This window comes from Astyanax mexicanus, chromosome 21 (genome assembly GCF_023375975.1).
Source record: "Astyanax mexicanus isolate ESR-SI-001 chromosome 21, AstMex3_surface, whole genome shotgun sequence".
NCBI classification, from domain to species: Eukaryota; Metazoa; Chordata; class Actinopteri; order Characiformes; family Acestrorhamphidae; genus Astyanax; species Astyanax mexicanus.
In genome coordinates, this window is record NC_064428.1 from 14,873 (window position 1) to 27,776 (window position 12,904).

Below are 12,904 nucleotides of genomic sequence, written 5' to 3' on the forward strand. Positions count from 1 at the left end.
GGTCATTGAACCAAAAATGAAGGAAATCTCTCCTCAAAACCTTAAAAAACACAGATTACGAATGTGTCATCAAGCCAAACTCTCTATTAACAAAGGGTCATTAAGGATATTTCTTCATAAAACCTGAAAAGAATTAAAAAATACTTACCTGGGGAATCACAGCATTAATCCAAACCTAAAATCTAAAAAGAGGAATAAATATTCCCTTTAAAAATCCACTCCCCCTTGGGAATTGACTTAACTGAACATTTAAAATTAAACAAAGGGCGGAGCCTGTTCCTGGACGCCTATATAAGCAGCAGGACAGGGGAAACCATTTCAGAGCTGGAACTGAGGCAAATCTGTGCCTGATGAAGGATCATTCTCTTCCGAAAGGTATTTTTAATATCAATTTTTATTTTAGAAATACTTTTTAATACATAAAATTTAATATTACTTAATTAAACTTAAAGATACATTTACCTTACTGTAACCTTAGGGCTCTTAATTTAATTGAAGGATAGGACACAAGCCTAGGAATGATCAACCTAAGGCGGGCCACCTCAGAAGAGGGTGTATAGTGTTTAAAAGGCCGAAACACCCTATGACTCTGAGGCACACTACTGATGATGTGTCCTTAAATTACTTAAATAACAGATCCCATTTGGACTTCCTGTTCTAATAATACTAATCATGTAAATTATTTCAAGTAGTAATAATAAAAAAATAAAAAAAATATTATAAAATACCAAAACTATTTTAAACAAAACCTTAGGGACCTAATACTCAATTAAAATGTCTTCACACCCATTCGCTCCCTAGTTAAACAATAACTTTAGGGAGAGGGAATGGGTGAGCTAGAAAGGCCAAGACGGTCTAGAGGGTGCCCTGCTCAGTCTAGTGGCGCACTCCTCACTATGCTCCCTGTGACCTCACATTTAAAATAAACAACTTTAGAGACTTAATACTCATGTAAATATGTCTTCACACCCATTCGCTCCCTAGTTAAACATTAACTTTAGGGAGAGGGAATGGGTGAGCTAGAAAGGCCAAGACGGTCTAGAGGGTGCCCTGCTCAGTCTAGTGGCGCACTCCTCACTATGCTCCCTGTGACCTCACAATTAAAATAAACAAATTTAGAGACTTAATACTCATGTAAATATGTCTTCACACCCATTCGCTCCCTAGTTAAACATTAACTTTAGGGAGAGGGAATGGGTGAGCTAGAAAGGCCAAGACGGTCTAGAGGGTGCCCTGCTCAGTCTAGTGGCGCACTCCTCACTATGCTCCCTGTGACCTCACAATTAAAATAAACAAATTTAGAGACTTAATACTCATGTAAATATGTCTTCACACCCATTCGCTCCCTAGTTAAACATTAACTTTAGGGAGAGGGAATGGGTGAGCTAGAAAGGCCAAGACGGTCTAGAGGGTGCCCTGCTCAGTCTAGTGGCGCACTCCTCACTATGCTCCCTGTGACCTCACAATTAAAATAAACAAATTTAGAGACCTAGCACTCGGACGAAGTAGGATTAAGCTAGAAAAGACAGATCAGTTCAGATTTTACCTGCTCATTGACCTCAAGCCCAGTAGCAATGCCTAACAGGCGCCGGCCCGTGCACTACCCTTGGTCTTCCTACTCAAACCATGCAGCCTGATGGGCTGTACTGGGGGAAGTCATTGTATATTAACAAAAACCTAACCCTTGCCAGAGCCTTCGGACCAGGCATGCTACATGAGTCTCACTGGTCTAATGAGCCAAGCCAAATTCTCTTGGAACTTTAAGTAAAATTATTATTATTATTATTATTATTGTTATTGTTATAAGCCTACTTTTTTTGTATATTGCCTAAACATAACCTAACCCTAAACCCAACCCTAAAACATAGCCTAAATCTAAACCTAACCCTAAACATAACCTAAATTTAAACCTAGCCCTAAACATAACCTAAAACCTAACCCTAAACATAACCTAAACCTAACCCTAAACATAACCTAGCCCTAAACCCAACCCTACGCATAGCCTAAATCTAAACCTAACCCTAACCCTAACCTAGCCCTAAACATAACCTAAACCTAAAACCTAACCCTAAACATAACCTAAACCTAACCCTAAACATAACCTAATCATAAACCCAACCCTACACATAGCCTAAATCTAAACCTAACCCTAAACATAACCTAAATCTAAACCTAGCCCTAAACATAACCTAAACCTAAAACCTAACCCTAAACATAACCTAAACCTAACCCTAAACATAACCTAACCCTAAACCCAACCCTACACATAGCCTAAATCTAAACCTAACCCTAAACATAACCTAAATCTAAACCTAGCCCTAAACATAACCTAAACCTAAAACCCAACCCTAAACATAACCTAAACCTAACCCTAAACCTAACCTAAATCTTAACCTAACCCTAAACACAACCTAAATAAACTATAAAATGAATACTTACCCAAAGGTTATTAAACTAAAAATCGAAGGAAATCTCTCCTCACAACCTTAAAACAAACACAGATTACAAATGTGTCATCAAACCGAACTCTGTATTACCAAAGGGTCATTAAACTAAAAACAAAGGAAATCTCTCCTCACAACCTAAAAACAAATACTTACCAAAGGGTCATTGAACCAAAAATGAAGGAAATCTCTCCTCAAAACCTTAAAAAACACAGATTACGAATGTGTCATCAAGCCAAACTCTCTATTAACAAAGGGTCATTAAGGATATTTCTTCATAAAACCTGAAAAGAATTAAAAAATACTTACCTGGGGAATCACAGCATTAATCCAAACCTAAAATCTAAAAAGAGGAATAAATATTCCCTTTAAAAATCCACTCCCCCTTGGGAATTGACTTAACTGAACATTTAAAATTAAACAAAGGGCGGAGCCTGTTCCTGGACGCCTATATAAGCAGCAGGACAGGGGAAACCATTTCAGAGCTGGAACTGAGGCAAATCTGTGCCTGATGAAGGATCATTCTCTTCCGAAAGGTATTTTTAATATCAATTTTTATTTTAGAAATACTTTTTAATACATAAAATTTAATATTACTTAATTAAACTTAAAGATACATTTACCTTACTGTAACCTTAGGGCTCTTAATTTAATTGAAGGATAGGACACAAGCCTAGGAATGATCAACCTAAGGCGGGCCACCTCAGAAGAGGGTGTATAGTGTTTAAAAGGCCGAAACACCCTATGACTCTGAGGCACACTACTGATGATGTGTCCTTAAATTACTTAAATAACAGATCCCATTTGGACTTCCTGTTCTAATAATACTAATCATGTAAATTATTTCAAGTAGTAATAATAAAAAAATAAAAAAAATATTATAAAATACCAAAACTATTTTAAACAAAACCTTAGGGACCTAATACTCAATTAAAATGTCTTCACACCCATTCGCTCCCTAGTTAAACAATAACTTTAGGGAGAGGGAATGGGTGAGCTAGAAAGGCCAAGACGGTCTAGAGGGTGCCCTGCTCAGTCTAGTGGCGCACTCCTCACTATGCTCCCTGTGACCTCACAATTAAAATAAACAAATTTAGAGACCTAGCACTCGGACGAAGTAGGATTAAGCTAGAAAAGACAGATCAGTTCAGATTTTACCTGCTCATTGACCTCAAGCCCAGTAGCAATGCCTAACAGGCGCCGGCCCGTGCACTACCCTTGGTCTTCCTACTCAAACCATGCAGCCTGATGGGCTGTACTGGGGGAAGTCATTGTATATTAACAAAAACCTAACCCTTGCCAGAGCCTTCGGACCAGGCATGCTACATGAGTCTCACTGGTCTAATGAGCCAAGCCAAATTCTCTTGGAACTTTAAGTAAAATTATTATTATTATTATTATTATTGTTATTGTTATAAGCCTACTTTTTTTGTATATTGCCTAAACATAACCTAACCCTAAACCCAACCCTAAAACATAGCCTAAATCTAAACCTAACCCTAAACATAACCTAAATTTAAACCTAGCCCTAAACATAACCTAAAACCTAACCCTAAACATAACCTAAACCTAACCCTAAACATAACCTAGCCCTAAACCCAACCCTACGCATAGCCTAAATCTAAACCTAACCCTAACCCTAACCTAGCCCTAAACATAACCTAAACCTAAAACCTAACCCTAAACATAACCTAAACCTAACCCTAAACATAACCTAATCATAAACCCAACCCTACACATAGCCTAAATCTAAACCTAACCCTAAACATAACCTAAATCTAAACCTAGCCCTAAACATAACCTAAACCTAAAACCTAACCCTAAACATAACCTAAACCTAACCCTAAACATAACCTAACCCTAAACCCAACCCTACACATAGCCTAAATCTAAACCTAACCCTAAACATAACCTAAATCTAAACCTAGCCCTAAACATAACCTAAACCTAAAACCCAACCCTAAACATAACCTAAACCTAACCCTAAACCTAACCTAAATCTTAACCTAACCCTAAACACAACCTAAATAAACTATAAAATGAATACTTACCCAAAGGTTATTAAACTAAAAATCGAAGGAAATCTCTCCTCACAACCTTAAAACAAACACAGATTACAAATGTGTCATCAAACCGAACTCTGTATTACCAAAGGGTCATTAAACTAAAAACAAAGGAAATCTCTCCTCACAACCTAAAAACAAATACTTACCAAAGGGTCATTGAACCAAAAATGAAGGAAATCTCTCCTCAAAACCTTAAAAAACACAGATTACGAATGTGTCATCAAGCCAAACTCTCTATTAACAAAGGGTCATTAAGGATATTTCTTCATAAAACCTGAAAAGAATTAAAAAATACTTACCTGGGGAATCACAGCATTAATCCAAACCTAAAATCTAAAAAGAGGAATAAATATTCCCTTTAAAAATCCACTCCCCCTTGGGAATTGACTTAACTGAACATTTAAAATTAAACAAAGGGCGGAGCCTGTTCCTGGACGCCTATATAAGCAGCAGGACAGGGGAAACCATTTCAGAGCTGGAACTGAGGCAAATCTGTGCCTGATGAAGGATCATTCTCTTCCGAAAGGTATTTTTAATATCAATTTTTATTTTAGAAATACTTTTTAATACATAAAATTTAATATTACTTAATTAAACTTAAAGATACATTTACCTTACTGTAACCTTAGGGCTCTTAATTTAATTGAAGGATAGGACACAAGCCTAGGAATGATCAACCTAAGGCGGGCCACCTCAGAAGAGGGTGTATAGTGTTTAAAAGGCCGAAACACCCTATGACTCTGAGGCACACTACTGATGATGTGTCCTTAAATTACTTAAATAACAGATCCCATTTGGACTTCCTGTTCTAATAATACTAATCATGTAAATTATTTCAAGTAGTAATAATAAAAAAATAAAAAAAATATTATAAAATACCAAAACTATTTTAAACAAAACCTTAGGGACCTAATACTCAATTAAAATGTCTTCACACCCATTCGCTCCCTAGTTAAACAATAACTTTAGGGAGAGGGAATGGGTGAGCTAGAAAGGCCAAGACGGTCTAGAGGGTGCCCTGCTCAGTCTAGTGGCGCACTCCTCACTATGCTCCCTGTGACCTCACAATTAAAATAAACAAATTTAGAGACCTAGCACTCGGACGAAGTAGGATTAAGCTAGAAAAGACAGATCAGTTCAGATTTTACCTGCTCATTGACCTCAAGCCCAGTAGCAATGCCTAACAGGCGCCGGCCCGTGCACTACCCTTGGTCTTCCTACTCAAACCATGCAGCCTGATGGGCTGTACTGGGGGAAGTCATTGTATATTAACAAAAACCTAACCCTTGCCAGAGCCTTCGGACCAGGCATGCTACATGAGTCTCACTGGTCTAATGAGCCAAGCCAAATTCTCTTGGAACTTTAAGTAAAATTATTATTATTATTATTATTATTGTTATTGTTATAAGCCTACTTTTTTTGTATATTGCCTAAACATAACCTAACCCTAAACCCAACCCTAAAACATAGCCTAAATCTAAACCTAACCCTAAACATAACCTAAATTTAAACCTAGCCCTAAACATAACCTAAAACCTAACCCTAAACATAACCTAAACCTAACCCTAAACATAACCTAGCCCTAAACCCAACCCTACGCATAGCCTAAATCTAAACCTAACCCTAACCCTAACCTAGCCCTAAACATAACCTAAACCTAAAACCTAACCCTAAACATAACCTAAACCTAACCCTAAACATAACCTAATCATAAACCCAACCCTACACATAGCCTAAATCTAAACCTAACCCTAAACATAACCTAAATCTAAACCTAGCCCTAAACATAACCTAAACCTAAAACCTAACCCTAAACATAACCTAAACCTAACCCTAAACATAACCTAACCCTAAACCCAACCCTACACATAGCCTAAATCTAAACCTAACCCTAAACATAACCTAAATCTAAACCTAGCCCTAAACATAACCTAAACCTAAAACCCAACCCTAAACATAACCTAAACCTAACCCTAAACCTAACCTAAATCTTAACCTAACCCTAAACACAACCTAAATAAACTATAAAATGAATACTTACCCAAAGGTTATTAAACTAAAAATCGAAGGAAATCTCTCCTCACAACCTTAAAACAAACACAGATTACAAATGTGTCATCAAACCGAACTCTGTATTACCAAAGGGTCATTAAACTAAAAACAAAGGAAATCTCTCCTCACAACCTAAAAACAAATACTTACCAAAGGGTCATTGAACCAAAAATGAAGGAAATCTCTCCTCAAAACCTTAAAAAACACAGATTACGAATGTGTCATCAAGCCAAACTCTCTATTAACAAAGGGTCATTAAGGATATTTCTTCATAAAACCTGAAAAGAATTAAAAAATACTTACCTGGGGAATCACAGCATTAATCCAAACCTAAAATCTAAAAAGAGGAATAAATATTCCCTTTAAAAATCCACTCCCCCTTGGGAATTGACTTAACTGAACATTTAAAATTAAACAAAGGGCGGAGCCTGTTCCTGGACGCCTATATAAGCAGCAGGACAGGGGAAACCATTTCAGAGCTGGAACTGAGGCAAATCTGTGCCTGATGAAGGATCATTCTCTTCCGAAAGGTATTTTTAATATCAATTTTTATTTTAGAAATACTTTTTAATACATAAAATTTAATATTACTTAATTAAACTTAAAGATACATTTACCTTACTGTAACCTTAGGGCTCTTAATTTAATTGAAGGATAGGACACAAGCCTAGGAATGATCAACCTAAGGCGGGCCACCTCAGAAGAGGGTGTATAGTGTTTAAAAGGCCGAAACACCCTATGACTCTGAGGCACACTACTGATGATGTGTCCTTAAATTACTTAAATAACAGATCCCATTTGGACTTCCTGTTCTAATAATACTAATCATGTAAATTATTTCAAGTAGTAATAATAAAAAAATAAAAAAAATATTATAAAATACCAAAACTATTTTAAACAAAACCTTAGGGACCTAATACTCAATTAAAATGTCTTCACACCCATTCGCTCCCTAGTTAAACAATAACTTTAGGGAGAGGGAATGGGTGAGCTAGAAAGGCCAAGACGGTCTAGAGGGTGCCCTGCTCAGTCTAGTGGCGCACTCCTCACTATGCTCCCTGTGACCTCACAATTAAAATAAACAAATTTAGAGACCTAGCACTCGGACGAAGTAGGATTAAGCTAGAAAAGACAGATCAGTTCAGATTTTACCTGCTCATTGACCTCAAGCCCAGTAGCAATGCCTAACAGGCGCCGGCCCGTGCACTACCCTTGGTCTTCCTACTCAAACCATGCAGCCTGATGGGCTGTACTGGGGGAAGTCATTGTATATTAACAAAAACCTAACCCTAACCCTAACCCTAACCTAACCCTAACCCTAACCCTAACCCTAACCCTAACCATAACCATAACCGTAACCCTAACCCTAACCGTAACCATAACCTTAACCCTAACCGTATGGTTAGGTTAGGGTTAGGGTTAGGTTACGGTTAGGGTTAGAGTTAGGGTTAGGGTTAAGGTTATAGTTAGGGTTAGGGTTAGGGTTATGGTTAGGGTTAAGAATTAGGGTTAGGGTTAAGAATTAGGGTTAGGATTAAGAATTTAGGGTTAGGGTTAAGAACTAGGGTTAGGGTTAAGAATTAGGGTTAGGGTTAAGAATTTAGGGCTAAAAATTAGGGTTAGGGTTAAGAATTAGGGTTAGGGTTAAGAATTAGGGTTACTAATTAGGGTTAAGAATTTAGGGTTAGGGTTAAGAATTAGGGTTAGAGTTAAGAATTAGGGTTAGGGTTAAGAATTACGGTTAAGAATTAGGGTTAAAAATGTAGAGTTAGGGTTAAGAATTAGGGTTAAGAATTAAGGTTAAGAATTTAGGGTTAGGGTTAAGAATTAGGGTTAAGAATTTAGGGTTAGGGTTAGGGTAGGTTAGGCTTAGGGTTAGGGTTAGAGTTTATGGTTAGGGTTAAGAATTTAGGGTTAGGGTTAAGAATTAGGGTTAGGGTTAGGGTTAGGGTTAGGTTAGGGTTACGGTTAGGGTTAGGGTTAATGTCCCGTCGCCACCTATAGGGTTGCCTGTACTGTTTAGTGTCACAGAAATCCACATATTCCAAACTCCTTCTCCTGACAACCCAGAGGTCTGAAATCGAAATATGTTCTCCAAATGGCACCTCTGGTGTTGCCTTGTAAGTTACGTGTTACTGACGTTAACATAGGCCAAACTCCTTCCCCCGACATCACAGAGGTCTGAAATTGTAATATATTGTCCAAATGTCACCTCTGATGTTGCTTGTAAAGTTTCGTTACACAGAAGTCAACATAGGCCAAACTCCTTCCCCCGACAATCAAGAGGTCTGAAATGTAAATATGTTGTCCGAATAGCACTTCTGGTGTTGTTTGTAAAGTTTTGTGACACAAAAGTCAATGTAGGCCAAACTCCTTCCCCCAACATTCCCGAGGTCTGAAATCGAAATATGTTGTCCGGATAGCACATTTGAGGTTGCCTGTGAAGTTTCGTGCCACAGAAGTCAACGTAGGCCAAACTCCTTCCCCCGACAATCTAGAGGTCTGAAATTTAAATATGTTGTCCGAATGGCACTTCTGGTGTTGTTTGTAAAGTTTCGTGACACAAAAGTCAATGTAGGCCAAACTCCTTCCCCCAACATCCCAGAGGTCTGAAATCGAAATTTGTTGTCCGGATAGCACATTTGAGGTTGCCTGTAAAGTTTCGTGCCATAGAAGTCAACATAGGCCAAACTCCTTCCCCCGACAACCTAGAGGTCTGAAATCGTAATATGTTGTCCAAACAGCACTTCTGGTGTTGTTTGTAAAGTTTCGTGTTACTGAAGTCAACGTAGGCCAAACTCCTTCCCCAGACAACCTAGTGGTCTGAAATGTAAATATGTTGTCCGAATGGCACTTATGGTGTGGTTTGTAAAGTTTCGTGTTACTGAAGTCAACGTAGGCCAAACTCCTTCCCCCGACAACCTAGTGGTCTGAAATGTAAATATGTTGTCTGAATGGCACTTCTGGTGTGGTTTGTAAAGTTTCGTGTTACTGAAGTCAACGTAGGCCAAACTCCTTCCCCCGACAACCCAGAGGTCTGAAATCGTAATATGTTGTCCGGATAGCACTTCTGATGTTGCTTGTAAAGTTTCGTGCCACAGAAGTCAACGTAGGCCAAAGTCCTTCCCCTGACAACTTAGAGGTCTGAAATTTAAATATGTTGTCTAAATGGCACTTCTGGTGTTGTTTTTAAAGTTTGGTGACACCGAAGTCAACGTAGACTAAACTCCTTCCCCCGACAACCCAAAGGTCTGAAATCGAAATATATTGTCCGAATGGCACTTCTGGTGTTGTTTGTAAAGTTTCGTGTTACTGAAGTCAACGTAGGCCAAACTCCTTCCCCTGACAACTCAGAGGTCTGAAATTGTAATATGTTGTCCGGATAGCACATTTGAGGTTGCCTGTAAAGTTTCGTGCCACAGAAGTCAACGTAGGCCAAACTCCTTCCCCCGACAACCTAGGGGTCTGAAATCTAAATATGTTGTCCGAATGATACTTCTGGTGTTGTTTGTAAAGTTTCGTGTTACAGAAGTCAACGTAGGCCAAACTCCTTCCCCCGACAACCCAAAGGTCTGAAATCGAAATATGTTGTCCGGATAGCACATTTGAGGTTGCCCGTAAAGTTTCGTGCCACAGAAGTCAGCGTAGGCCAAACTCCTTCCCCTGACAACTCAGAGGTCTAAAATTGTAATATGTTGTCCGGATAGCAAATTTGAGGTTGCCTGTAAAGTTTCGTGCCACAGAAGTCAACGTTGGCCAAACTCCTTCCCCCGACAACTTAGAGGTCTGAAATTGTAATATGTTGTCCGGATAGCACATTTGAGGTTGCCTGTAAAGTTTCGTGCCACAGAAGTCAACGTTGGCCAAACTCCTTTTCCCGACAACTTAGAGGTCTGAAATTGAAAAATTGTCGATACAAAAAAAAAAAAAAACAAAAAAAAAATTGTAATATGTTGTCCGGATAGCTAGGCCAAACTCCTTCCCCTGACAACTCAGAGGTCTGAAATTGTAATATGTTGTCCGGATAGCACATTTGAGGTTGCCTGTAAAGTTTCGTGTCACAGAAGTCAACGTAGGCCAAACTCCTTCCCCTGACAACTCAGAGGTCTGAAATTGTAATATGTTGTCCAAATAGCACATTTGAGGTTGCCTGTAAAGTTTCGTGCCACAGAAGTCAACGTTGGCCAAACTCCTTCCCCCGACAACTTAGAGGTCTGAAATTTAAATATGTTGTCCGAATGGTACTTCTGGTGTTGTTTGTAAAGTTTCGTGTTATAGAAGTCAACGTAGGCCAAACTCCTTCCTCCGACAACCTAGAGGTCTGAAATTGAAATATGTTGTCTGAATTGCACTTCTGGTGTTGTTTGTAAAGTTTCGTGTTACAGAAGTCAACATAGGCCAAACTCCTTCCGCCGACAACCTAGAGCTCTGAAATTTAAATATGTTGTCTGAATGGCACTTCTGGTTTTGTTTGTAAAGTTTCGTGCCACAGAAGTCAACGTAGGCCAAACTCCTTCCCCTGACAACTCAGAGGTCTGAAATTGTAATATGTTGTCCGGATAGCACATTTGAGGTTGCCTGTAAAGTTTCGTGCCACAGAAGTCAACGTAGGCCAAACTCCTTCCCCCGACAACCTAGAGGTCTGAAATTTAAATATGTTGTCCTAATGGTACTTCTGGTGTTGTTTGTAAAGTTTCGTGTTACAGAAGTCAACGTAGGCCAAACTCCTTCCCCCGACAACCTAGAGGTTTGAAATTTAAATATGTTGTCTGAATGGCACTTCTGGTGTTGTTTGTAAAGTTTCGTGTTACTGAAGTCAACGTAGACCAAACTCCTTCCCCTGACAACCCAGAGGTCTGAAATCGAAATATGTTGTCCGGATAGCACATTTGAGGTTGCCCGTAAAGTTTCGTGCCACAGAAGTCAGCGTAGGCCAAACTCCTTCCCCCGACAACTCAGAGGTCTAAAATTGTAATATGTTGTCCGGATAGCACATTTGAGGTTGCCTGTAAAGTTTCGTGCCACAGAAGTCAACGTTGGCCAAACTCCTTCCCCCGACAACTTAAAGGTCTGAAATTGTAATATGTTGTCCGGATAGCAGATTTGAGGTTGCCTGTAAAGTTTCGTGCCACAGAAGTCAACGTAGGCCAAACTCCTTCCCCTGACAACTCAGAGGTCTGAAATTGTAATATGTTGTCCGGATAGCACATTTGAGGTTGCCTGTAAAGTTTCGTGTCACAGAAGTCAACGTAGGTTAAACTCCTTCCCCTGACAACTCAGAGGTCTGAAATTGTAATATGTTGTCCGGATAGCACATTTGAGGTTGCCTGTAAAGTTTCGTGCCACAGAAGTCAACGTTGGCCAAACTCCTTCCCCCGACAACTTAGAGGTCTGAAATTTAAATATGTTGTCCGAATGGTACTTCTGTTGTTGTTTGTAAAGTTTCGTGTTATAGAAGTCAACGTAGGCCAAACTCCTTCCTCCGACAACCTAGAGGTCTGAAATTGAAATATGTTGTCTGAATTGCACTTCTGGTGTTGTTTGTAAAGTTTCGTGTTACAGAAGTCAACATAGGCCAAACTCCTTCCGCCGACAACCTAGAGGTCTGAAATTTAAATATGTTGTCTGAATGGCACTTCTGGTTTTGTTTGTAAAGTTTCGTGCCACAGAAGTCAACGTAGGCCAAACTCCTTCCCCTGACAACTCAGAGGTCTGAAATTGTAATATGTTGTCCGGATAGCACATTTGAAATTGCCTGTAAAGTTTCGTGCCACAGAAGTCAACATAGGCCAAACTCCTTCCCCCGACAACCTAGAGGTCTGAAATTTAAATATGTTGTCTGAATGGCACTTCTGGTGTTGTTTGTAAAGTTTCGTATTACTGAAGTCAACGTAGACCAAACTCCTTCCCCTGACAACCCAGAGGTCTGAAATCGAAATATGTTGTCCGGATAGCACATTTGAGGTTGCCTGTAAAGTTTCGTGCCACAGAAGTCAACGTAGGCCAAACTCTTTCCCCTGACAACTCAGAGGTCTAAAATTGTAATATGTTGTCCGGATAGCACATTTGAGGTTGCCTGTAAAGTTTCGTGCCACAGAAGTCAACGTAGGCCAAACTCCTTCCCCTGACAACTCAGAGGTCTGAAATTGTAATATGTTGTCCGGATAGCACATTTGAGGTTGCCTGTAAAGTTTCGTGTCACAGAAGTCAACGTAGGCCAAACTCCTTCCCCTGACAACTCAGAGGTCTGAAATTGTAATATGTTGTCCGGATAGCACATTTGAGGTTGCCTGTAAAGTTTCGTGCCACAGAAGTCAACGTTGGCCAAACTCCTTCCCCCGA